This window comes from Lontra canadensis, unplaced genomic scaffold (assembly GCF_010015895.1).
Source record: "Lontra canadensis isolate GAN:19392208 unplaced genomic scaffold, GSC_riverotter_1.0 scaffold7, whole genome shotgun sequence".
Lineage (NCBI taxonomy): Eukaryota > Metazoa > Chordata > Mammalia > Carnivora > Mustelidae > Lontra > Lontra canadensis.
Window position 1 is genome coordinate 12,327,733 of NW_022631001.1, and position 26,478 is coordinate 12,354,210.

Sequence of the window (26,478 nt, forward strand, 5' to 3'; positions counted from 1 at the left end):
ACTGTACTCAATCAGTTTCACCATAAATATGTGTACCCTAGAATGCCAGGCAGTTTCCCACATTTCTTTCCTAATATTTTGTTCTCATTTTGAAACAGAAAAACAAGATAATGAGGAAATTATTGGGAAAGCAACTAATATTTGTCCTTGGGTCAGTTAGCAGTTAGTTAAATCCCATTGCTAGGACCAGACGCCAAAACTTACTGTTACAACACAAATGTTTCCATACTTTGAACATTAGACCACTCTTCCCTCATTTGAACATTATCTTTTCTTAAAAAAATTGCACTAAGTTGAAAAAAATTATACTCATAGGACAAGATGTGAGTCTTTATAATATCTTACCATGGACTTCACTTATGACCACCCATTAGCATGCCCACTTGTAAATCCTTAGTTGACTACAGTGAAAACAAGGTCAGTGAATCACTGAAGGATATTCAACCAACAATGAAGTTTCACTAATATTCACCATCCTTGCTAAGGCAGGGCCAGTAGGTTCATAGAGACCATTAAAAGGTTTTTTTAAATTATTTTTATTAACATAGAATGTAGTATTTGCCCCAAGGGTACAGGTCTGTGAATCATCAGGCTTACACATTTCAGAGCACTCACCATAGCACATATACTCCCCAATGTCCATAACCCAGCCACCCTATCCCTAACCCCCTACACCCCCAGGAACCCTCCGTGTGTTTCATGAGGTTAAGAGTCTCTTACGGTTTGTCTACCTTCCAATCCCATCTTGTTTCATTTTTTTCCTTCCCTAACCCCCACAACCACCCACCCTGCCTCTCAAATTCCTCATATCAGAGAGAGCATATAATTGTCTTTCTCTGATTGACTTATTTTGCTCAGCATAATACCCTCTAGTTCCATCTACGTCATTGCAAATGGCAAGATTTCATTTCTTTTGATGGATGCATAGTATTCCATTGTGTATATATATACACCACATCTTCTTTATCTATTCATCTGTTGATGGACTTCTAGACTCTTTCCATAGTTTGGCTGTTGTGGACATTGCTGCTATAAACATTCAGGTGTGTGTGTCCCTTCAGATCCCTACGTATCTTTAGGGTAACTACCCAGTAGCATGATTGCTGGTGACCATTCAAAGATTTTAACAAGGATAGAAATTACTTTCTGTCTAATCCCATGTCAAATCCAAAAATAAACTAACCAGCATCTTGACTTCTTCAGTCTTTTAGTTTCAAAAACAAAAACTACCCTAGTTCAAACATCCTCCAAAGAAAATTTAAGGTAAAAACATCATCAGGAACATAAAATAGAAATGACTGGACATTTCACCAAGGATTCCACAACTTCTGAAATTTTCTAGTATCATGTAATTATTCCAGAAAAGACACAAGCTTTCTGAAGTCTAACCTAAACTTCTTCTTACAGATAAAAATTTAGTCTTTTCTGACCTAATTCCAGATATCCTGGGGAATAACTTTCTTCTCTTCATATGAAATACTCTGTCTTGATTTAAGATTTAGGGAGTTTATTCTCTGGCTTTTCTTTCTACATCTATGGCTCTACTAATAAAAAGAACATGCCTATGTACACATTGTTGTCAGAAATCGTTTTGAGAGAGACAGAACTAACATTTAGGCTCCTATGTAAGTAAAACATTACCTGCCTTTCTCCAGACCCTTTTCACATTCTTAGGATGGTCCTTTAGTCTCTCAGGATGGCTTCTTACATTAGATCATAAATAAGGCCTCTCTGACCACCAAGTGCCTATAACAAAAGACATTCCTTCTTCCTGAATCCTAAACTCCTTCCAGTCTTTGCTGAGTTCTAGCTACGATTCTAACCAGAATATTTCAGACACCCCAGGATTATGGCTCATGGAACCCTGCTGGTGTTATGTCTTTCCTCTCATACTCCCAGATGAGGCAATAATAGGGTACAAACGTGATTTCTCCATCAGATATAAAGACCTGGCCAGTGGATTCGACAAGGCCAATTTTCTACTTCCTATGATCTAAATTCCACAGGGTCCAGGAGATCTATTTATGGGACAACAAAGCTGGGAACCCATTCTTAATGATAGACAACCTGGGATGAGTTGCTATGGTTAGACAGAGGTACTGAGAGATGGAGGATCCAGGGAAAGAGGAGAGAATAATATACAAATTGATGTCTTTGTTGAACAACAAAGCTATGACTCCCAAGATGTTATTCCTAGGTACTTTGATTATATTTGAAATGAGGATCTTAAGCCCCTTGTGACAGGTGGGGTGATTTATAACTTCCAAGGGCAAACTCTCAGTCAGCCTGTGCCAACCCCTGTGCAGCTCCCAAAAGGGTCTCTGTGAGTATACCAGTGTTCTCACCCATAACTTGGGGGACCAGTGACTGGAAAGATCCAAGTACCTTCATCCTTTGTGTTGCCTGGGGTAGCTTTCACAAAGATACTGTTCTCAGAAGAGCTGTTAGTGGCAGCATGGTAAAAACCTCATTTCCTTTCATCTTTCTAAAATCACTAAATACTCCATTTTGCTGTAATTTTTCAGTGATGATATTCTAAGCATTTGAAAGCAAGAATAGTTTCTGCTTCTGATAGATGAAGCCAGATGGACTCAATAATAATTCTTTTAAATATACTCTAATTTGGGATCCTGCCTTTAAGCCACATATCACAATATCTCTTCCAAAATCTTAAGGCTGTGAAACAAATACTTTGTTAGACTTTCTCAAAAAAAAAAAAAAAAAAAAAAAAACGGAAATGATGTCAGGGTACTAAGAAAATTAGTTCTTTAGAATAAGAAGGAATGAAAGGATGGTGAGGGTAAAGCTTGGCTTTCAGAATAGAAAGCCACAAAAGGAGCCAGGAAGAAATGGAATATTTTTGAAATGAGACAAATGGCTTTATGCTTCTTATATTAGCTATTAACTGCTGGGACTCATTAGATATACTATGCAAAAGGCAATAATTGAATGCGTGAACACTCTGCGGTGCCACAATGGCATTCCTATTTCTAGCGTCCACTGTAATTATGAATCCTCCTTGATATATGGGACTCAGAAAAGAAATGCTGCCCTTGAATCAAGTTTGCCTGGTTCAAGGCATTTTTATTCTAACTCTAACTCATGGAGGTAGACATTCCAATTTACTGGATACAGAAAGCCTCTTTGGTACTTCTGAGCACAGCACAGGAGATCTTCCCAAAGGGGTTTGAGGAGGTAAGGAAGATGAGAGACTTCACGTTCTACCAGAGCTCCAGTGCTCCCATCCTTTACCAGGCCTAATAACTGTTCCTCATTGAATCCCACATGGTTTCTAAGTGCCTCACCCTGTCCTGCAGGGTGTTCTCTCGCACAGAGTCCCTTCCTCCATCAGGCCAGTTCCCTGGACTTAAAGCTACTTATCAGTCTTTTCAGCCATCACTGAGCATAACCTCAGCCTGATGGCCTTTTCTGCCTGTATTTAAATTTAACCTACCAACTTCCATCAACTAAACCATTCCTAAAACTCTCCCTCTTTCCAAAAAAAAAAAAAAGAAGAAGAAGAAAAGAAAAAATTTCTCTCCATGAATAAATAGCACAATAGAACTAGCAGTCAAGTCCTGAGTCTCCATTCAAAACAATCCTATGTGTGCAGGATGCTGAGGTTTCAGTCAAAAAGTTAATAATAAGCTTGGAATAAACCTGGGTAAATGGGCGGCAACTGCTAAACACTTCTCTTAGTCCTAGGTTGCACTGGGAAAAGTATAATGGCCTAACAGAAATAACAGTCCTGTACATGTGGCATCAATCATGTGTCAGTCAGCATATAACACCTGGAAAGTGTTTTCACATCTGGAATATTGACAAAACAGAGTGTATACCAAGAGAGACAAGCAAAGTACTTAGTGACTTAGGAAATGTGTCCAAATAACAATAGAAACATCTAGGGATATAGAAGACCAATGGGCCATTTTCCCATCCAGATTGTTCCCCTTCCTATCTTATTTTCTCTTCTGTCCCCATCTTACACCATGCCCTGTGATAGGCACTGAGGAAACCAAGATGATAAGGCTCATCTCTGGTCCATTCCCTGTGGCTGCCAGCCACTCATCCTCAGAATTTAAACACTGGATGCAATAGTACAACTCTGTCACAAACACCTCATGCTAGTTTAATTGTGATGGGGAGCACTTAAACACACTTGAGTTAATACTGTTAGTTGAATAGACATTATTGCATAATGGAAAGAACATGGGCTTTCCAGTCAGATAAGATTGAATTAAAATTCCATTCTGACCAATCCTATCTGTGAAATGTATATTTGGAGAGAGTTTGGCTTACGTGGCGATGATCACGATTCAAATGACACTGGTGAATGCACCCAGTAAAAGGTCGGGTGCATTGTAGTGACTCAAAGATGTTAGTTTCTAAATCTCTCTATTCTTACTAGTCCGAAAGCTCCTCTGAATTTTTTGAATTTAGCTTGACCTATTAATCCAGGGCCTAATGCTCCTGACAAACTCTTGTTGAGTTCCATGTTTCCCTAGATGAGTTATAGTTCTTTGTCTTAGAGGACTGTTGGAAAGATGAGCTACATTAAGGAATAGGCTTGCTTTCTAAGAACTATAAAGCATCACATCTATATGTGACGGGGATGATGATCATGACCACAATAAAAAGGGCACCATATACAATTGTCAAATCCAGTGCCACAGACAGGAAGTCTAAAGAATGAATAACTGTTAATGATAATGATGGTAGCTTGCCTCATTAGGTTTAACAACTGGTTTAATCCTCACAGCAACTCTTTGAGAGAAGTACTGTGATTTCTCCCCTTAAAACAAAGAAATTGTGGTACCAAGGGATTCAGGAATAAGAGAACACATCTAATAAGTCAGGAAACTGTGATTCATGGTCTGACTTCAGAATCTAGGCTAAGTATAAAAATCCCTTTTTCAGGTCAAAACCAGGGTGGTACCACACCTTTGGTCAATGGTCTCTGCATGTTCCATTCATATACATCAAAACAAGCTGCATTATTTTTCGCAAATCCTGAGACTGTTTCCAGCTCATTCTGTACATCCTTTGCCATGCAAAAAATAGGTCTCTTTGCACCCTGAGAATAATGGCCTGAGCTTGGCAAAGACTATCATGATGAAAGCCACTCTGGCTGACTGTGGTTCTATTCACAGACTTTCAATTCTTCTGTCAAATCCACTTGTTCTGCGCACTTGAAAATGGCTGTGCTTTTTCCCCAGGCAACTCCTCAAGCAAACACTGTTGCTCTTTCCTGTCACCAGGCTTCATGGATAATTGGAAGGTGTCCATGAGTGTTGGCATTTCCACAGCAGCTGTTGACTCACTCTCATGCACAACAGGAGAAAATGCCTTAATTTCTAAAGAAACAAATCTTCACTACAGTCCACTCAAATGGATATAGATTGTGACAGTCCACTATGAAATGACAAACATACTTATGAAATCTTCCTTCAGCCGTATGGATCCAAATGATCCTGAAAACAGAGCCAGGTTCTGGACAGGCAGGCTTAGTGTACCTAAAATGACTGCAATATGGCATGCCAGAAAAAAGGTAAAATAGAATTTCCAAGGGTTTTCATAAAAATTGCATTGAACTATTGGAGAAACTATAATAGTTACTGTTTATGGACTTGTTCTATGGCAGGAACTGAGCTAGGCACTTACCTCATTTGTCCTTCCATCCATTGATTCATTCTTTTGAGAAAATGATAAACCACCTACATACAGTGTGCCAGGAGCTATGGTAGGGGCTTGGAATAAAACAGTAATAAACATGGTCCCTAACATCATAGAGCTCATAATCTAGTGGAGGAAACAAATGTTAGACACATTGTTAAAAAGTAATTTTTTTCTAAAATGAAATATGATTAATATATAATGTTATATTAGTTTTAGGTGTATAAGGTAGTGATTTGACAATTCTAAATATTATTCAAAGCTGACCACAGTAAGTGTAGTCACCATCTGTCCCCACATAACATTATTAAAATATTATTGACCATATTCCCTATGCTGTACTTTTCATCTGGGACTTATTTTATAAATGTAAGTCTGTACCTTTTAATTCCTTTTATCTATTTTTCCCAACTCCCCTCACTCCCCTCTGGGAAAATGTCCATTCTCTGTATTTGTGAGTCTGTTGTTTTTAGATTTCTTTACTGGACTCTTGTTTTTTAGATTCCACATATAAGTGAAATCATAAGGTGTTTGTCTTTCTTTAACTTATTTTATTTTATATACAACCCTCTAGCTCCATCCATGTTATCACAAATAGCAAGACCTCGTTCTTTTTTACGGCTAATATTACATTGCAGATATATACCACTTCCTCTTTATCTATTCATCTGTAGATGGACATGGCTTATTTCCACATCTTGGCTGTTGTACATATAGCTGCAATAGACATATGGGTGCACATATCTTACCAAATTAGTGTTTTCATTTTCTTTGGGTAAATACCCAGTAGTGGAATTACTGGACCATAGGTTATTTCTAGTTTTATTTCTTATAGGATAAAATAATTATTTAAATTAAAATTATGAAGTCTGAAAAGGAGAATTATTAGGCCCTCTCTATAATTCTCACTGGAGGAGATAGTTGAATTAAGATGAGAAGTATAAGTGGAGGTCAGAAGGAAAAGCAAGATGGTGAGGAACAGAAGAAATTACCTGGGAGAAATCATTTAAATAACTTTGAAAGGCAAGTGTTATTCTTTCATTGTAGAGCTAAGGACACTGAGGTGCAGAGTGAATTAGTAACTGGCTTAAGATCACACACTAGTAAATACTAAATCTACTAATTTGAACCCAAGTAAACATTTTTTTCCCTAATAATTTCTTTTCCATAGAAATTACATACCAGAAGATCTTTCTACCCATCATTAATACTTTACCTTTAAAAAGAGATACTCTTTCTGTTGCCAAGGATTTTTTTTCTCCATATCCATGGACAATAATAGATGAACGTGACTTTTAACTTCAAAAATGACACCTGTGGGGCACCTGGGTGGCTCAGTGGGTTAAAGCCTCTGCCTTTGGCTCAGGTCATGATCTCGGGGTCCTGGGATCGAGCCCCGCATTGGGCTCTCTGCTCAGCAGGGAGCCTGCTTCCGCCTCTCTCTTTGCCTGCCTCTATCTGCCTACTTGTAATCTCTGTCTGTCAAATAAATAAATAAAATCTTTAAAAAGAATGACACCTGTATTGCTCAAGCTACATAACCAAAAGGAACTAGTAATACTTGGTTTCTTTTCCATCTCTAAGAAAAGGAAAAAACCTCTTCTGTCCTTTTTAGAATTCTCTTCACTGATAAGGATTTAATTCTGATATATTAAAGATAAAATTTTTTAAAAAGCCAGATATCATAGTTGATAGTTGTGTGAGGTCCCGGTATCACAAAGATGGAGATACCAATGGTTTGAGTTGTGAGCACCTGAACGTATCAAGGAAATAATTTGCCTTCCATGTTTTAAGGCATCTTATTCCTGGAAATCTTCTCTGTGCCAAAATTTTTTGGCTTACAAAGAGATGATAATGGTAGTAATAACACCAATCACAACAGTAGTTATCATTCAGTGGGAGCCTGTGTATAGGCACTTAACATTTTATTGATGTTTAAGACACACATTTTTTGGTCTTCATAATCAATGACAACTTAAAATTGCAATTTTCTTAGTTGTAAGTGAAACAATGCATGCTTCTTAATCAGTAATTTCTTCAAATCAACATTTGACAACATATTTCTATTTGATCTTCACACCAACCTATTAGGAAGTCCCAATACATTTATTTTATAAATGAAGAAACTGAGTCTTCAAAGGTTCAGGTAACATATCTCAGATTGCACAGCCAGTAAGTGGGGAGAATGATTCTGACCCAGATTTGTTTGACTAAAGTTTGTGTTTTCTTTAGTCTTTGAAACACAATTGTGTCTTAGAGGTTTGCCTTAAAATGACCTAGGTACGCAAATGGTCATCACTGGATCAAATGTTGTTTTCTGTGGTCATGTCACTGCAAGTGCAAATTTATTACATGTGCCTGATTTCAGAAGTGATCTCCTCAGTCACATAACATGAGAACATTTTGGATGGTATACTAGAAAGAAACCTAAAGTTCCAGTTGAATTTACAAAACAAATGAATAAATCTCTAATTAAGCAGTCTGTATCTCATAGCAACTTGGACTAAAGGCTTTTTTTTTTTTTCACACAATTTGGGTTCAAATTTTGTTTCTTCAACTTTGCAAGTTTGAGCAAATCATGCACCTTTTTTGAGTTCCGTCTCATAGTCCGTTGTATGGTGCATTCAGTGTTTATACAAACTTTCATGATGTCAGCTGGTACAGACTGGACCCAGAGTCAGAAAAATGAGCAGATGTACAAGCCCCCTCCCTTAGAACACTGTGAAGAGAACGCTTGGGTTGACCCATAGCTGGACACACCATGCAGCTACGGTCCAGGAAAGGATCCTCTCTCCACACAGTGACAAGGAAAGGGAGTCTCTGTGTCACTGCTGACACTTCTGCCATGAGTTCTAGGCATTGAGGTATTAAGTGATTTGTGTTTGCACAGCTGCTGGGATAATGGCACCTCCTCTACCAAAGCAAGGGCACAGAGCCACAAGCTTTACTTAGTACATGCTGGAAAACCAGGATAAAAGGGTCAGCAGTTGCATGAGAAATTAAAATATCAATACTGAAGCTCGGGATTATTTTGAGAATTTAATTAGAAAATACAATTGCTTAGCAGCACGTAGGATATGGTAAGGTTTCTGTTAATGATGATATCAGTGATGGTGATGATGACCGTATTTGAAAAAGACCACTTCATCTTAGATTCTGTTAAAGCACTCATTCTTCACTCTGTGTTAGGCACTATGCTAGTGCTAGGCAAATTATCTTATTTAGGCTTCATAAAAACCATAAGGCTATTTCTATCTCCATTTTTAAGATGAAAAAAATGAGAGCTTAGAGAGAACACCAAGGTTTTCTGATTCCAAGTATGCCATGACACTGTCAAGTCTTATTAAAAAGAGTCCTTTCCATAAAAATATTTGTCATAGGATCACTTTTCTTTATAAGATTTTCTGTATTTCAAAGTATTTTATGTGCATTTCCTCAGTATTTATTTGCCGTCCTATGGAAATGAATTGTTGAAAATACAATATGTGAATCAGAAACCAGATTTTATTTTTCCCCTTTCAAAACCCAACAAGCCCATTAGAAGAACTTCTATTGAAAATTCTGCCAATAGCTTATATTGTTGAGGATTTAGAGCAACTGATATTTGTAAATTGCTGGTTGGAAAACCAGCAATTTCTTACGAACATAATATACATCAACCCTGGGACCCATTAATTCCACTCCTAGATATTTATCCAAGATAAATGAAATAAATGTCCAAAAAATATTTATACATGAATAGTCATAGTCACTTTGTTCATAGCTGTACAAATCTGTAAATGGCCCAAATGCTCATCATCAGAATGGGCGAACAAAATGTGGTAAACTCATATTATGGAATACTACTCACAACAACACAAATGACTCTTAAAACTCATTTTTTCTACTGAATCATTTCTATAATGATGGTATTCAGAACAGTGGCTGTGGGGTGTGGGGGATTGACTTAGAAGGGGCATAAAGAAGTGTTCTTAGATGACCGAAGTGCTCACTCTCTTAGTAGAGTGTGGGTTAGGTCAGTGTAGAAACTTAAACCTCATTTAACTGCAACAGTTAAGATCTGTACCTTGGACAGTATATAAATTTTATGCCGTACTAAAAAGAAAACACAGCAGATGCCAGAATTAGATTCTAGTATTTTACTTCATCTCTTCAGATTGAAGATTGTTTTTAAAGGATATCCATAAGGAGAAACACTGAGATGATTTTTATTAAGTTCCAAGCCTAAGTGCTTTTACCACTATGGCAGAGATTAGTAGTTACCCCCCTCCATTATCCATTCACCCCTTCTGCTTGTGTAATTCCCAAGTTTAGGTAGACACATGGATCACCAGCTAAAGACCACACTCCTCAGCCTTTCCCGAAGATAGGTGTGGACATGGGCTCTTGGGATCTGCCTAATTGAACATAATGTGTGTAACTTCTACATTATGACCTTAAAAGGGAGAGAGTGTACTTTCTCCTTCCCTTCACACTTTTCTGCTGTGAAAGATATACTTCCAGCAGAAGGATATTGAACCAACCTCAAGCATGTGCCTATGACAAGGATGGAGCATTGATATAAGAGGAAATTGGATTCTCTCTCACAGCCCTGGAATGCGTACGGAGAATTCTAAAGCAGAAAGAAACTTCTCTCTCGTTTAAGCTACTGTATTTGAGAAGATTGTTCTAGCCACCTAATCCATATCTTAGCATAACCATTCTTTGTTTAGGCAACCTCCTTAGGACCCTGCTTCAGGGATCCACTAACATCTGCTTGTGGAGAGGATTGCAGAAAGGTCTGGAGGGTCTGCCAGATCACTGGTTCTTACACTGGATTCTTGGCCCTCAAATGAACCTCTGCTCCAAATGAAGCAGAATCTCTGAGAGAGATACAGCCTACCCCTGTTCTCCAGCTACTCCATGGCTCGCAAGCTGCTTCAGAAACATTCTGCGCCAGGTGCAGGGAACTCAAACAGCCAGCAGATGAACCTTAGTAGTGAACCTTCCAGGCTTCATTTCTCCAGAGAAAGACTATGGAGCAAACGCAGAATCCTTCCTCAAAGTTTTTTCCTGTGGCTGCCCAGAGATTACTTCCTGTCAGTCAGACCTGGCTTTCAAGGTTTCATTCCATCTCACAAGTTTAGAGTTTGCTTATTTTAGCTTCATTTGCTCCTGGTTTTGACACAGCAAACTTGTTCTCTCTCACTGCTTTTTAATCTGCCTACATGATCACCTCTAGGTCGATGTTGACTTTCCTGAAGTGAATGAGCCCAAGAGACTTAATTAACCTCTTTAGATATTTCCTTTCACTTGGCAAGTTCCAAAGTCAATTCTTTTTTTTTTTTTTCTTCAGCACATTTTATCTTCAAGGAAGCCTTAAGCTAGGCAGAAAGTTCTAGCCTCACCATTTGACAGATGAGATACTTGAGGCACAGTGAAGAAAATAAATATGTCCAAGATTACATAAAGAGATGGTACAAAACAGGGTGTCCTGGTTACAAGTCTAATACTTATCTTCATGAAACTATGATCTCTCTCCTTTGTATTTCATTTGGAAGGCAGGATTGTAGCTATAAGTAGAGTACCCACTCTCTAGGTGATGACCTGATGAGAAAGGACAAAAAAGAGTTTAAATTCCAATAATTTAATCCTCTTTCCCTGTTTTGGTAAATGGCACCACCATGAATCCAGCTCTCTGAGACAGAAAAAAAATAGACTTGATCCAAAACATTTCCCTTTTAAGCATTTCCACAACAATCATCTGCCAAGTTTTATTCTTGTGACCTTTTTATTATTTCAAAAGATATGCCCCATTCCTTCATTCTGACCATTACTGAATAAGGTCTTTATGATGTTCAGTCTGGTTTAATCAATAACATTAGAACTTTTATCCTCGTCTCTATTTTTTATCTCCTCCAATCCGTCCTGCATCCTGCTGCCTCATGATCTTTCTATAATCTGACCCTGACACTTCCTGCTTGAGCTGTTCTAATTGCTTCCTTGAATTTTCTGGGTGAGATTCAGATTGTCTGTCCTTGCATGCAGGACTCTGCCTACTCAGAAGCCCACGCAATACTGCAGGTTCCTTTCTTTCCCTTTGCTGCATTCACCCTTCGTTCTGCCCATACCGAGCTACTTGAGGTTTCTCGAATGTGTCGTTCTATTTGCTATCTTTCTGCTGACATCTGAAAACTCAATATATTTGGAGACCAAGAGAGTCATATAAGTGTGTAAAATCACCTAAGTGTAAGATGATAGGGAGCAGTAGAAAGTGTGACACATGGGCAAAAAAGCATGGAAAGTCAGATTTCAACCCTGTGCTGAGATCACACAGAACTGCTGTGAAACACCATTCCAACTACAGCTGCTAGATTGTTACTCTTGACACCTCCGTGCTTGCTGAGGCAAGTACCAGCAGTGTCTGTCCCCTGTGACTTTGTCTCATTTGGTCCATGGAGTCTTACAGACTCAACTTCTCATCCTTTCCTCTAATCCCAGGCCTCCTCTTTGGGCATCAGTCTTCTCATGTGGGCCCTTTTACATGTATTTGCCACCTCTATGGCCAGCCGAGAGCCATGACAGTAGAGGCTGCTTACGTCTTGTTTTACCTCCACTTCCAGTGCTTACCACACAACTTGTGCTCAATAAACATCTGAGTGGATGACTGTGTGAGTAAATTAGTTTTTCTGAATGGGAGGAATGTCAAGGAATAAAAGGCCTGGATTTAGCGTTCCGGGCTACCAACAGGAATGTCTGTATTCACAGGGAATGAGTTTTCCTCCATCATACCTACCCCATTTTCATGGTAGAAGGAATGTTTTCCAGAGCTCTGAGGTGTACCATTTCTCTTTAAGGTCCCCATGTTCTACTTTTCATTTTAAATAGCTAAATGTCTGCAATCTTGGCTTATACAGAAATACCCTTCTTTTCCTCAAAAATCACAACTAAGATTTTGTTTTGTTTTCTTTTACAGTTAATTGACTGTCACTGAATGGTATGTAACAGAGAAATGCCCCCTCATCAGAGTTTCATTTCCAAACAAATACCACATTATGAAAAACAATTAAATATTAAGATCATAATCTCTTCATCTTCAATAATCTATGTGTGTATAATGTAGCAAGTTAGAGAGATAATGGGATCATAATTGGCTGAGAAAATGAGGTTGGAGGAATTCTGACATGAGATGGGCTTCAGGAGGAATGAAGGAGGCAAACGTTCAGTGTCCTTGGACATGAGGAGAAAGAAAGTGGCTAATGGAAAGAATCCTCGTAGGAGGTGGTGTGCCTTATTGAGGTTAGTAAGAAATTGGGGAGGGGGGGAATAAGAAAAAACTTACGAATTGCCCCTAGAAGAAAAGGAAAGGGCTCACTTTTTCCCTGGAAATTTGGTTGTTTCATAAATACTGGGTGCCTAATAACTAGAAAATCACAGCTCTCCTGAATAGCAAGAAAGCAGAAATAGAAGAGACATCCAGGATTGAAGTTGCAACAGAGCAAGGCAGATTGTGAAGGGAATAGGGGGCATCAAGCTGCTGCCTAGTTAGAATGAGATCATTAAGGGAATGTGATTGTAATCAAGCTACTTCTGTGCATGACACCAGGATCCCACATCTGCCTGAGACAACAAGCTCTGAAGATATCACTCACTGATTGAAGTTGGAAAAATGGTAATAGGAAATCAGAGCCAGACAAATTGTTTTTCTCTGAATTAAGTGATGAGGGTACCTCAGAACACAGAAAGGCCTGTTATAGAAAGAGTCAAGAGAGACTGTCAAAAATCTTTTGTTCTATTCCCCTGCCTTCAGGAGGAATGACCTCTAAGCTAACATGGGTAGAAGTGAAGATCTGCTTAACTGGCAGCAAAAGAGCTTCTTCCAGTAAGCCCTCTAAGGAAGGAATTATATGAATCTTTACCTAATTGGAATATTTTTTTTTCCTATTTATTGGGGTAAATTCTGAAGACCAGAGAATAGCAAATGTGTCGATTCTCTGTTGTCTATCACTTTCTGAGACATTCAACAGGGATCTAGCTGGCAGAGCATTGGACTCTAGGAGATAGACCATAGTCCTTGGGCACTGAGACTTTAAAGCTGCATGGTTGGGGAAGCACCAGCCCCTGTATTGGCACAACCAAAGACTGGGGTCCAAGTCTTGTGGTTAATCATGTAGTTATTATGACTTGGAAAGAACTTTGGCCCTCAGCCCTTTTCCATGACCTGAGCATTTACAGTTGGAAAAGACAACCACCTCTAGTGTGGTTAGACAGCTGAGGTCCTATGCCATTCACTCATTTAAAACACTTCAGTGGCCTTCCACTGCCAATAGAATAAAATCTAGATTCTGCATCATGGCATGCATGGCCTTTCAGGGTCTGAGGCCCACCCACCTGGTCAAACGGATCTATTCCACTCTCTCACATACTCATTCTATTTGGGCACAACTTGAAGGCCCGCCTTTTCCATGTCCCTTCACCTTTGCACATATATTCATTTTGCCTTCAATATTCCCATTCACACATACCTTGCAAATTCTTACCTACCCTTTGGCACCTGTTCTAACACATGCTTCTCTTACAATGATGAAATAGATTCCCTCAAAAGATCTACTTCTCCCCTTTCTTTGGCCACCATGCACCTCATGCATTCCTCTATCATTGTACATGTGATTCAATGCAAGAAATCACTTAGAACAGCACTTTACAATTAGAAGCATTAGTAGATGTTAAATGGTAGTACTTTTTAATCATTTTGCAATTATCAGTTTCTATATGCATCTGTCTCTACTGTTAGACTATAGACACCTTGTTTATCTTCTCACTCTCAGTGCTGTCTCTCCAGCTCTGTCTCTACTTAGATACAAGTAACTTTTATTTTTATTCTCAGGTGAAGGAAAGCTATTGTGGTATGAAAAGTTTTAAAGGGAAGAAACACTTGAGTTCAATTCCTAACTCTTCCATTTACTCCCTGGGATTTGCTATATAAATCTTAACTACTTAAATCTTTAGCTTCCTCATTTTTAAAATAGGGGGAAAAAACAGCTACATCATAAATGTTTTCTTAGGCCTATATGGAGTCATATTTATTTTCTGGCCCATCATAAGATAACATGTGTGTCTGACTCTGACCTCGAAATAAAAATGAAAATCATGAGGATACTGGAGATGGGAATGTGTTAACACGAGAAATTTATTAGAAGAGAAAGTTTTTCTAAACTTCAGAGATCATATATTTTTTTAAAAATGAGTCATATAAACTTTCTTAAACAACTTTGTTCTTTTACTGTGAAATACAAAAGGATGTAATTGTGTGCAGTTGGCAAAGATTCTTACCGTTAATGTGAAATTTGAGGAAATCCAAGCTGCAATCTAGATTTTTAAAAAATCCGATCCAAAAGAAAAATATTCATTGCCTTTAGAAAGTGACTCAGTGAAGAAGTACTTGAGCTCGAGGGGAAAGAATTTAGGACATTTAAACTTAAAAGAATAATACTTCTTTTTGAACCTGATGCTGGAGGAATCAGGAAGAATTAATTTTTTGGTTAAGTCTGGTACTCCCTCTCTCTCCTCTTCCTCCCTGCCTCCCATTCTCTTCTCTTTGCAGAGCAGTAATTATCAGAAAGAATCCGCTTTTTAAGCATAAAATACCAAAGACTTTAATTTACTGTAGAATCACTCCAGGTAAAATCATATTCTTTTGTTACCCATGTCTATCTTTCTGATTGAAGAATAACGGGAGGAAAGAGCTTTATGAAGGAAAGAAAGGAGAATAGCTTCTGGTTATTTAAGAGTCATTACCGGGGGAGGGTAAGAGTCTCTGCGGAGCTGCATGGTAAAAAGGATGGGGGTGCATTTGAAATCTTTTCTTCCTTCTGTCAGATTTCCTATGTTTTTAGGCACAGCATTCAGCCTCATGTATTATTCCCTTGTCATACATTTGTTTGTTTTGTTTCTTAAGGATAACAACCAGATTTTACATTATTCTACCAATTAAGAAGTTGTATTTACTTTGCATTATTTTTATTGATATTCACCATACAAACTTGGTGAGGAAAGGGAGACAAACACAATGTCTTGAACTTAAAAGGAAATGTGAATGCGGATTCAAGCAGTCAAGTGATTTTGCCCAAGGTGACACAATACATGACTCAAACTAGCATCTTTAAGCTCTGGACGTGGTTGGTGGTGCTAGCAGGTGCTAACTGTGGGCAGGGCAGGAACAGCTATGCACGAGTGTGTAGGTTCTTAACTCCAGACCCATCTTACCAAATGTTACAGCTGCTTCATTGATGCAAAAGCACCCTCTCTTGTCTCTGTTGTTTTTCTGTTCAGATGGAAGGAAAGAAGTTTACTTCTGGAGGGATTCAGAACTCATAAACTACTTCCCTGCTTCCCCCACCCCAAACACAAAAATTGCTACTAGTTTTCCTGATCATAATTAGTATTCCTTTCTTAGCAAGTCTCAATTTCTGTCATGCATGCAATGATGGAGGGTGGGGAAAGAGAACTAGGGATATGAAGCTCAGTTGTCTAGATTGAGAAGAGGCGTAGCTCACATCCAGACGATCTTTTTTGCTTTCGGATGAATGAATCTGTTTGGTTAAGTTTGGGTCAGTCCCGACAATTACTCCAATTGCCTTTGGTCGAAACCTGAGTCAGCCGAAACAAGTAGAGTCACTTAGGTGGAAACCTTGAGCGAGTACTGGCAGACAATCCCAGAGAGGGAGTCGAGGGCTGTGAGAGCCCAAATACTGGAAATACTCAGATAAAGAAAGGAGAGATGGTGCTTCCGGTGCAGGATAGTGGGATGTGTGTGGGTGTGTAGGGCATAGCGAATCTGCTTGGTACACTGCAGAAAGGACATTTTTCCCTTGGCACCTTATTTTTAAGACCTGGAAATACAAATATGTATGAGATACAGGTTTCAGAAATCTCAAAGACTAGAGGGCATAGTGGCAATGTACATAATTAAATGTGACACACTTGAATATATACAATATTCCTTCCAGATGCAACAGAAAAAAATGGGTTCCATCTAGATGGTTAGCAAAGACTTTAGAAGGAAGCTGAAAAAACCTTGGGAAGAAATTTAACTTGATTTATTCAACAATTATTTGATACTCTGTTAAGCTCTAATGAATAAAATAATTTGATTCCTTTATAAAGGATTATTACATTAAATAGGGTGGCTATGGAAGGACTCTGAGAAGAAGATGTTTATGCTGGTATCTAAAGGATAAGAGAGATCAGCTATGTGAAGGGAGGACAGAAAGACCATTCCAGGTAGATAGAATAGCACATATAAATGTCTTGCAGATAGAGGAGACTTAGAATATAATTAAAATAGGGAGCAGGCAGAAAGCAGCAGGAGATGAGGCTGAAGAGTGTGGCCAGATCATGCAAGGTCTGCTACACAGAATAAGTTCAGGATTTACTTTAAGTGCTGTGGGCAGCCGGTAAGATGGTTTCAAGGAGACCTAAGACATGATCTCAGGCATGGTTTGTGCCAGGGAGCCACACATTGAAGTTCTTATGCTTGAACATAGCATAAGAGCAAAAGACCTACCAAACTCTTGTTGGAGAGGGGTCAAAGGCCAGCACTCAGCTGAGTGTGCTCCCTTTTCACCCTGATAATGGAGGGGACACAGCAAAGCTTTTTTTAAAGCTGAGCTACCTGAAGGGATTTATATTTTAGATTGTTCTTTTTTTTTCTTTTCAGTGTTCCAGAATTCATCATTTATGCACCACACCCAGTGCTCCAAGCAATACGTCCCCTCCTTAATACCTACCACCAGGCTCACCCAACCCTCCATCTCCCTCCCCTTAAAACCCCTCAGTTTGTTTCTCAGCGTCCACAATCTCTCATGGTTTGTCTCCCCCTTCAATTTCCCCCAACTCATTTCTCCTCTCCATCTCCCAATGTCCTCCATGTTATTCCTTATGCTCCACAAATAAGTGAAACCATATGATAATTGACTCTCTCTGCTTCACTTATTTCACTCAGCATCATCTCTTCCAGTCCCGTCCAGGTTGCTACAAATGTTGGGTATTCATCCTTTCTGATGGAGGCATAATACTCCATAGTGTATATGGACCACATCTTCCTTATCCGTTCGTCCGTTGAAGGGCATCTTGGCTCTTTCCACAGTTTGGCAACTGTAACCATTGCTGCTATAAACATTGGGGTACAGATGGCCCTTCTTTTCACTACATCTGTCTCTTTGGGGTAAATACCCAGTAGTGCAATTGCAGGGTCATAGGGTAGCTCTATTTTTAATTTCTTAAGGAATCTCCACACTGTTTTCTAAAGTGGCTGCACGCACTCGCATTCCCACCAACAGTATAAGAGGGTTCCCCTTTCTCTCCACATCCTCCCCAACACATGTTGTTTACTGCCTTGTTAATTTTGGCTATTCTAACTGTTGTAAGGTGGTATCTCAATGTGGTTTCGATAGATTGTTCTTTGGTAGAGATGGACTAGAGAGAGACGAGAGCAGACAGGCCCCTGAGGACACCAGGTGTGAAAGTACCAACAGCAACAGCATGGGCTTGAGCAGCATCTTGGCCTCAGCAACATGGTAATGGACTGATTCTGGTAAATCCAAACATGGGGGATTTTTTTCTTTCTCCCTCAATCCCGATCTATTGCTTTCTTGCACTAACACAAAATTTTAATGGTCTGAATTAGCAATAGTAATATGTGTCCAGATTTTTAACATCTCCAAAGATTCTGGGAGTGATACAATTTTTAAAATTTGGTATAGGTAGGCTTCTCTTAGGACATGTTTATGTGTTTTGTTATCCTTCTTAAAGGGAGTTTATAGGAGCGCTTTAGGATGGGAACATGAGAACTTTGGAGGTATCTGCTAGTGTAAGAGATGTATTCAGCAGCTGCAGAAAAATAGATGAAACAGATTCATTCATCCAATAGCAAACAAACCAAGGTTAAAATGGAAGAGAATAGGGGATACAGGAGCATAGGAGGTATTGCATGCATATTTGGGGAATTATTTTGTCTTGAGAATTGAGAAAGTATTTGAGATTTTGATTTGCTTTTATAAACTAGATGACCCTGCAGTTAAACTTAATAAAGCAAGGTTGGAGTGCAGAGAGGAAAATCTCTACCAGTGTAGCCTAAAACACACTCACTGGTCAACTCATGTTACCATTTAAGGGCCTGTTTGTTCAAACTCATTTGATGACTACCACTACTACTACTACTACTACTACTACTATTACTACTAAAAGATATAGTGACATTACCTGTCATACCTTTGTAATATCTCATGTTTGTCCCCCAGCAGGGAACTCCCATGGTTCATGTGTTTCCCTTTTAGAGGCATATGACTGGAAATTCTACTTAAAACATGGCTTGATTATTTCTAAAATAAATTAAAAAATATGTAAAATGGTACAGAATAAATAGAATAGGAAGAAGGTAAGAATAATAATGTATATTAAAGGATTACATGAATGATTGAGTTAAAGGCACTTTGTAGAATGCTATATAAGAATATTACTTCCAAAACTTCCAGATAATGTGTATTTTGTAATATAATGCAGGAATAATTATGATAGTGGTCATCATACCAGAACTGAAAAATTTCCAAATCAGCATTTGGCAGTCTAGATTTTTCTAATTTGGTTGCCTCTTCATCACCTTATCAATGTGAGGACTTCAGCTATCATTTAACTATAGGGAACTTGGCTTTGCAATTCTTAAGCATAACGTAATGTTGTAATCAGACATATTCAGATTTGGTATTTCAAGAGTCATTGTCTTCTCATAGAATAAATGGAATCTGATACTGTCTTGAATATCTTGACAGATGGGCTCATCATTTCAGAGCAGATGGCAAGATGATTAGGCTAAACTCTGAAATCTTAAATACTAGACATATGAGCAGCTATACAAGAGCTAAAGACACTGAAAATACCTCTTTAGACAGCCTGCATTTTAGGGGGATATTTGTTTAAAACTCACATATTCTTTTGCTCTGAGGGAAGTTATAGCAAATACATTCTGCTGTTGAAAGAGCAGAGACATTTTGTCAGGTTGCATTAGGTTTGAATCCAGGTTTGCTTTTTGCTAACGTGTGATGAGATACTTTAACTCAGTTTCCACATCTATGAAGGCTGGTTCAATAGTAACAGCCTCATGGAACTGGGGGAGGAATTTACTGAGATCACGCATGTAAAATATCACAGATATCTACCCCCCACAAATACTTTCCTATATTGACAAACAATTCAATTGTTCTGTATTTATAACTGAAGAAAAAATGTTTTCACAAACATCATTTTCTGGCATTTTAAAAACATTTTACTGAAAAGTATTCTAAGAAACAAAACAACAAATGGATAAATGCATATAAAAATATACCAACATGTAGACATATGTGTGGGAGATACAGTCACCTTATCTTTATTTAACACTAATTATAGATTTTAAAGCACTTTTGTAATCTTTGTTTCATTTGATCCACACAGTCATTCAGTAAAGCAGCAACATATCCACCTAAATAAGTTCTTAAGGCTAAAACTCAGAAATTAATTGAATTTTCCAACACAACTAAAATTGAAGTCAGACCTAAATCTAATATTTACAGATTCTGGGCCCAGATCCAAAGCAAAGGGATTCTGAAGTCCTGCCCAGACACAATTTCTGCTTTTGTGCAATGAACATTGTTGGTTATGTTTTCATCACCCACATCATCTTCCACCCATCAGTATACTCAAAATTTGCATTGGAGTGATCATTACCCTCACATTCTCAGCCACTTAATTTGAATACTATTGATTCTCACCCTCAGATCCAGGAGTGGTTCATGCTCTGCTAAAGCTAATTTGTCTATTTAATCCTCCTGGCTATAATGATAGATTTTGGGAATAGGCGCAGTACTCAGGGTCAAAGAAATGCAAAGTGACTTTTGCTGGAGAACCCAAGATAAAACAGATTCCTCTCTCTTCTTTGAAAACTATTTCTCTGGAGACTGTGGTATATAAATGTCAGAAATGGAACCAGAGCAGGCATTTTATGATAATTAGGGGAGCACAAGAGTGACCAGGGCACTATAAAACCTGTAGCAGAACCTAACCTTGTAGAGATCAGAAAGTCAGATCTTTGTTGGCACTTAACCCCTAGATCAAGCTTTCACTGAATTACTCCTAAACCTTCAGTTAGATTAGCCAAGAAATTCCTTTTATTATTCAAGTCCATTTGAATTGGATTTTCTTTCCTAGCAATAGAAAGACATGTGTGAAATGCTGTGGCTAAAATTTTGGCAATAAAAAAGCAATACTACTTGCGATAAACATTTGGATTCGTTGGAAAATTTATCTCTGGAATGCCATTTGAGCCAATTTTGAGAAGAGTTTACTTTTGTAAATTTTACAAACAACTTTCTGGGTTTTTTTTCATGTTTTTAATTTTTATTTAAATACAATTAGCTAACATATAATACATTATTACTTTCAGATGTAGAGTTCAGTAATTCATCACTTGCATATAACACACAGTTCTCATCACATCACATGCCCTCCTTAATGCCTGTCACTCCCAAATTGCTGGAACTCATACAGGAATTCAGCAACGTGGCAGGATATAAAATCAATGCACAGAAATCAGTTGCATTTCTATACACTAACAATGAGACAGGAAAAATAGAAATCAAGGAATTGATCCCATCTACAATTGTGCCAAAAACTATAAGTTACATAGGTATAAACCTAACTAAAAAGGTAAAGGATCTGTACTCTAGGAACTACAGAACATTTGTGAAGGAAATTGAGGACGACACAAAGAAATGGAAAAACATTCCATATTCATGGATTGGAAGAATAAATAGTTAAAATGTCTATGCTACCCAGAGCAATCTACACATACAATACAATCAATATCAAAATGCCATCAACATTTTTTCACAGAGCTGGAACAAATAATCCTAAAATTTGTATGGAACCAGAAAAGACCCCAAATAGCCAAAAGAATGTTGAAAAAGAAAACCAAAGTTGATGGCCTTCAAGCTCTATTACAAAGCTGTAATCATCAAGACAATATGGTACTGTCACAAAAGCAGACGCATAGAAAAATGGAACAGAACAGAAAACCCCAAAATGGACCCTCAGCTCTATGATCAACTAATTTTTGACAACGCAGGAAAGAATATCCAATAGAAAAAGGACAGTCTCTTCAACAAACGGTGTTGGGAAAATTAGACCGCTACATGGAGAAAAATGAAACTGGACCATTTCCTTATACCATACACAAATATAAAATGGATGAAAGACACCTTACTGTGAGACGGGAATCCACCAAATCCTAGATTTGGGAGAACATAGGCAGCAACTTCTTCAACCTCGGCCACAGGAACTTCTTGCTATACACTTCTCCAAAAGCAAGGGAAACAAAAGCAAAAATGACCTATTGGGACTTCATCAAGATGAAAAGCTTCTGCACAGCAAAGGGGTCAACAAAACTGAAAGGCAACCTATGGGATGGGAGAAGGTATTTGCAAATGACATATCAGATAAAGGGCTAGTATCCAAGATCTATAAAGAACTCAAACTCAACACTCAAAAAAACAAGAATCCAGTCAAGAAATGGACAGAAGACATGAAAGACATTTCTCCAAGGAAGATATACAAATGGCCAACAGACACATGAAAAATGCTGAACATCACTTGGCATCAGGGAAATACAAATCAAAACCACAATGAGATATCACCTCACACCAATCAGAATGGCTGAAATTAACAAGACAGGGAACAACAAATGTTGGCATGAATGTGGAGAAAAGAGAACCCTCTTACACTGTTGGTGGGAATGCAAGCTGGTACAGCCACCCTGGAAAAAAGTATGGAGGTTCCTCAAGAAGTTAAAAAGAGAGCTACCCTATGACCCAGCAATTCCCCTACTAGGTATTTACCCCAAATATACAAATGTAGTGATTCAGGGGGGCACCTGCACACCAATGTTTATAGCAGCAATGTCCAGAATAACCAAACTGTGAAAAGGGCTGAGATACCCATCAACAGATTGAAGGGATAAAGAAGATGTGATTATATATACATACACATACACACACACATTGCAGTATTACTCAGCCATCAGAAAGGATGAAATCTTACCATTACATCAACGTGGATGGAACTAGAGGGTATTAGACTAAGTGAAGTCAATCAATGAAAGACAATTATCATACAGCTTTCACTTGTATGAGGAATATAAGAAATTGTGCAAAGGATCATAGGGGAAGGGAGGGAAATTGGAATGGGAAGAAATCATACAGGAAGACAATGAAATACTCTTAACTATGGGATACAAACAACTTGTATACAAACAACTTTCTGATAAATGCACTTGACCATCATTCTGTCAGCCTATAGGTGATTTAACAAATGCTGAGCCAGGTGTACAGAGGAAAAAAATATAAGCCTTGTGACTGATCTTAAGAAGCTTACAAACTAGTTAGGTAAATAGGGTAGCAAATATGACCCAGTGAAAAGCACTAGGCTGCATATGACCATATTAAATGGTATGGGAGAAACTTGAGTCTACAGAAATTCTGAACACCAGTCTGGGGCTGGCAGAATTAGGAATGCCCTCATGGAATAGTTGAGTCCAGGTGAACTCTGACCTGAAACTATAATGTAATAAGGAAAGAAATGTTGACAGAGATGTCAGGTCACTTTGAAAAAGAGAAGTAGCATTTAAGATATGTAGAATGTTCCATATTCCTAATGTTTTATCATTGGCTGTTTCCTTCTCTGTATTACATGACTATTGAAAGTTGAGCTGGGACACAAGAGAGATGATGTCTTGTTGTGGTTCTAATATTTACTGCCATTATTAAAAGAAACTTTGTTTTGAGATAGAGGTTCACAGGAAATAATGAGATTGTTCCAGGAGGTCCATATACCCTTCACCCAGGTTCCCCCAATGGTGTATACTTCTGTGCTATATTTTCATGTGTAGATGAGGTAACTATCAATTCAAACAAGAGGCAGACCTATTCCATCACCACTAAGGCTTCCCTCATGCTTCTCCCTCTTATCACCCCCAACCCCCAGCAACCATAATTTGTTTTCCAGCTCTAAAACATGGTCATTTTAAGAATATTATATAAATGGAATCCATTTTTTTTCTCTTTGTTCATTACTGTTTTCTTTTGCCTGCTTTCCTTTGGGTTATTTGAACATCTTCTAGAACTCCATCCATTTGTAATGTTTTGGAGTATATCTCTTCTCATAGCTTTTTTAGTGGTTCCTCTAGGTATTATGCATACATAACTTAACACAGTCTGCTGGTGTTGACATTTCATCTCTTCAGAGAAGGACAGAAACCTCACCTCCCTCTATGCCTTTATGACCCTTCCCCACTTATAATTTAAATGTCTTAAATTTTCCTCTACAAAATTCAGCCCTTTTCATGATGAGCACTGGGTAATGTATAGAATTGTTGAATCACTATATTATATGACTGAAACTAATATAACACTGTTGGTAACTACTGGAAAAAATTAAACTTAAATTCAAATTTAAAAAAACATCAATAACCACATCAGTGTCATACTTTTTGCATCAACTGTCAAGCATAATTTAGAAAAACGCAAGAGAAGAAAAGTCTATTGTCATTACCCAAACAATTTCATTCCTTATAGTGCTTTTTTTTTTTTCTTCCTTCCTAGTATTTCTGGAGTCTTTTATCATTTCTAGGTAGAGCATTTCATTTTTAGCTATTCTTTTATGGTAGGACTTATAGTGACAGATTTTCCTAGTTTCCTCCTTTTAAACTGTCCTGTGTTTTTCTTTCATTTCTTTGAAGGATATTTTTGCTGGATGTAAGATTCTAAGTTGACAGGTTTTTTTTCTTTTAGTCCTGGGGAAATGTGCCATTTCACTGATACTTCCCTCTTCCCCTTCCATCCTGCTGTTGAATCTGTTTACTGAGTTTTCTATCACAGTTACTGTATTTTTCAGTTCTAAAATTCCATTTAGAAAACAAAATTTAAATATCCATTTGGTCATTCTTTAGATCTTCCACTTCTTTCCTGAAACCTTTTATTTTGTTAATTTGTTTCAAATATATACATGATTATTCACTGAAGAATTTTAATAATGGCTGCTTTAAAATCCCAGTCAGATAATTCCAACATCTGTGTTACCTCAGCCTTAGTGTCCATTAATATCTTTCTGATTCAAGTTGAGATTTTCCTGATTCTTTGTATAAGTGAGTTTCTATTGAAACTAGACATTTTAGATACTATGAGATGCTGGGTCTTATTTAAATATTGTTTCAGTGGGACTCCTTTGACACTGTGCCAGCAGGGGAAGGGTCTGCCATGTCATTACTGTCAGATTGAGTAGAAGTCCAGATGCCCCACTTGGTTTCTGTTGGCAATATCAAAAAGAAGAAGTAGCTCAGTACTGCTGGGAATGGATGGTAGCTCCTGCTCTCCATTAGAATTCTGGTGATTCCATTCTGGCTGGGAGGAAGAGTGGTGCCTTACTGTTCTCCACCTGGCTTCCACTAAACCTTCCATTACTATTGGGTGGTGATAAATTCTTGACTCTCCACCAGATCTCCTCTGCTACAACCCCAAAAGGGAGGGGAAAGAGCACTTCATTGCTCTCAGCTAGGTGTGGAAGTCCAGCTCACTAGGTGGTCTCCACTGATAGCAATGTGGCCTGGGGAGGCTCAGTATCACTTAGCAGGCTGAAAGCGCCAGCTTCCCAGAAGGCCTCTGCTCACCTTGTCATTGGGGCTGGGAGATACAGTTACAACCTGTCAATGGTGGAAATTTAGGCTTTTCATTTAGTCTGTGCTACTTGGAGTTTCATGTGGAGCCTCAGTTCTTTACTGTGGTGTTTGGCCAGAGCAGCATGTTGTTGTCTACAAAGCTTTTTTTGTTTGTTTTCTTGCTAGGCTGACCCCTTCCTAGTTCTATGGTGAGAGAGACTGGGGTTTTCTTGGGGTATTTTTTAAATCTATACCCCTTGGTATTTCTGACTTGCTGATTTCTCTAGCATCCAGTCCAGGATATATGAGGCAAAAGAAACCCCAAGAAATTTACTACCACGTTGTTCTTTAGATCCCCCAAACCCTAGCATGTTTGTCTTTTTCTGTCTTTCATATACATAATGTCTAGGGTTTTTAGCTGTACTTGGCAGCAGAAACAGGGAAAATTAAGTCTACTCTTTCTAGAAGAGAAGAGTATTTCTTACTACTTCTGTGTCACTGGGCAGTCACATAAATTCTCTGAAATGATTTTCTCATTTACATAAGCTTGGAAGCTACCACCAGTCTAGTACTGATGCGAAAACTAAGACTAGACAGTAATCCAGAGTTATGGTAAAGACAAAATTAAATAATAGGTAAGTACTCTCCAAATTGTAAAATGATACATAGAAAAGTGATTGTACATATATCTTTCCATATACGTATGTGGATGGTTGTATATATGTGTGCATATATGTGTGTATATACAAATATGTGTGTATAAACACACAATTACATCTTTAAAAAGCCCCTAGAGTTTCTCAGGGGTGTTTAAAAAATTGTAAGAAATACCTTAAATAACTAGTCTTGTGGTTAATTCTTTACTATAATGCTTCAAAATTTTTAGTGTCTCATTATGTGATGTGAAAATCATTTCAAAACTAGAAAAATAATGACTCTGGTTATTTAATGGCCATTTGAAAGGGACAAGCTCTTCAGCATTATCTGCTTAGACAGCCAGTGATTCCACAAACAATATAATGGCTACATTTCCAAATTTGCTTTGCTGAGAAATCACAGCCTAAAGAGCAGCACAGGATATAATT

General features: G+C 38.2%; 1 long non-coding RNA gene across 2 annotated transcripts in view; it reads right to left on the bottom strand.

The window, feature by feature from the left end:
* Positions 1-11,000: 11,000 nt before the first annotated feature.
* LOC116865298 overlaps positions 11,001-26,478 on the bottom strand; it is a 30,637-nt gene continuing 15,159 nt past the window's right edge. For both annotated transcript variants that reach the window (XR_004382170.1, XR_004382169.1), the window contains exons 2-3: positions 18,916-19,008; positions 11,001-11,259 (exon numbers count right to left, since the gene is read on the bottom strand). This is a non-coding gene — a long non-coding RNA (uncharacterized LOC116865298). The remainder of the gene's footprint in view (positions 11,260-18,915; positions 19,009-26,478) is intronic.